The following is a 1993-nucleotide window of genomic DNA, read 5'->3' as shown; positions in this document are numbered from 1 at the left end:
GCTTTATTTGCAAAACTGAATGGATACTGGAGCCCTGCAAAAAGCAGGAAAGAATAGTTGGAGGGTCAACGGACAAGATTGCTGGGGGAAGCTATCTCGATGGTTAGCCAAGCTCTTTAATCTCTGTGTTTTAAAGAGCACGCTTTTTTTTCAGTCTGTAGGAAAATAGGTAGAGGGTTCTCCTGTTTTGTCTCCCCACAATTCCCTTCTTTCTCAACACAGGTTTTTCTTCATCATCTCTCTTTTTATTTATTTTTTGTCCTCTTTTCCCTAATAGCAGCACCTTACGAAGGTCTCCAGTGAACAGCTATTGGGAAGATATTCAACTGTGGGGGAAAAAAAGCAAGGGATTTGGACCTAGCATTGGCTTAGCCTTCTGGTTTACTATGGCACAATCAGCCAGGCTACCATTTCCTTAGTCACTGTCTATCTTCTCTGAATACAAGAGCACAGGGAGGATAGGAGCCTCATACCTAGGGGTGCAGTGGCTTCTGTGTGGAAGCCCAGAACTCAGGAGGCTGAGGAGGCCTGAGGGCTAAGGAGAACTGGGGCTACACGACAAGATCCAGGTTAGCCTGAGAGACAAAGCAAAGAAAAAGGAGATGGAGGAGGGCCTAGGGGTTACACTGGATCTGCCCAGGCAAACCAACTAGTGCCAAGAATCACAGGCCGGGCCAGAATTTTTGGCAACAAGTCTTGCCCACTCAGGCATCATCCTTTATTCTTTAGGAACTGAAGACATCTGTGATGTTAGAAGATGCAATTCTTGTTTACTGACTTGTTCATTCATTTATTTTTAAGGTGCGGTTTTCAGGCCAGGCTCACAGCCAGCCATTTCTTCCACAACTCTCAGGAAACTATTAGCCAACTGACTCCACCCCTATTCCTTTCTTACTTTTCCTTTATGCCTCGCTTCCCTTGTAAATAAGGATAATATTCATCTCCTTAGGTAGTTCTAAAGACCATGCTAATGTTTCTAATGTTCTTCAAACAGTATTTCGTTCAAAATAAGCACCACACTATCAAAGGGGGGGGGGGGGATGGTGGCCAATGGCTCAGTGTTGAAGCACTTGCCCAAGTCTCTGGGTTCAATCACCCCCAACCCAGGGTGATGATGATGATGACGACGGCGACGATGACAGAAACTGTATAAATACTAAATTCATTTTTTGAAGCACCTGGCACATAACAATAATTAATAAATACTTAGTTCCTTTTCTACTTTATCCCCAAATGTTAAGAATATATTTCCCTAGGGCTCAAATTCTAGATAACTTTCTCAAGACTAAGAAGAGTATTCTTTCAGGACGCCCCCCCCCCCCCAAAAAAAAAAAAGATAAAATTACAGGAAGCTGGGCAATGATGCCACAGGCCTTTAATCCCAGCACTTGGAACATAGAGGCAGGTGGATCTTAGTTTGAGCCCGGCTTGGTCTACAGAGTGAATTCCAGGACAGCCAGGGCTACACAGAGAAATTATGTCTCAGAAAAACAAGGAAGAAAGAACTGGAAAGCGAATGGAGGCATACATGGAGACACGGGGTTATTCCAGGCAATAAACAATAAACAACAACAACAACAACAACAGAACAAAACTGCTTTCTGACTGAAAGGATTCTTTGGACAAAGGAAGAAAAATGATATAGAAAGGGACCCGGCGAGAGGGAGGGGCGAGGGTGTGCAGTGTGTCCCAGAGATGGTTGGTATCTAAGAGATTGCCTCCAGGAGGCGTGAGGTGTGGAAAACAGTACCGGAGACAGAGAAGTGATGCACTCAACAGAGCCTAGGGTTCCTGAGGGAGACACCCTGCTTCCGAGCTTCCTTATCCGCGATGCTACAGCCCCGGCTCTTCCCGACTGGGCGGCTCAGATATCCCCCAACTACCCTACTACTAACTACCTTAGCCCGCCCATTCCTACTCAGAGCAAGGAGCCAGGCTCCCCATTGGCTGCCCCACTCCGGGTACGGCGACCCCAACCTGCACCCCTCCTAAC

At 46.3% G+C, this 1993-nt stretch overlaps 1 protein-coding gene across 1 annotated transcript in view; it reads right to left on the bottom strand.

Moving 5' to 3' along the window:
* Ttll6 (tubulin tyrosine ligase-like family, member 6) overlaps positions 1-1993 on the bottom strand; it is a 41726-nt gene that overhangs the window by 39562 nt on the left and 171 nt on the right. The window lies entirely within an intron of this gene.

Source organism: Mus musculus, chromosome 11 (genome assembly GCF_000001635.26).
Source record: "Mus musculus strain C57BL/6J chromosome 11, GRCm38.p6 C57BL/6J".
NCBI lineage: Eukaryota > Metazoa > Chordata > Mammalia > Rodentia > Muridae > Mus > Mus musculus.
This window is presented reverse-complemented; position numbering and strand designations above follow the sequence as displayed.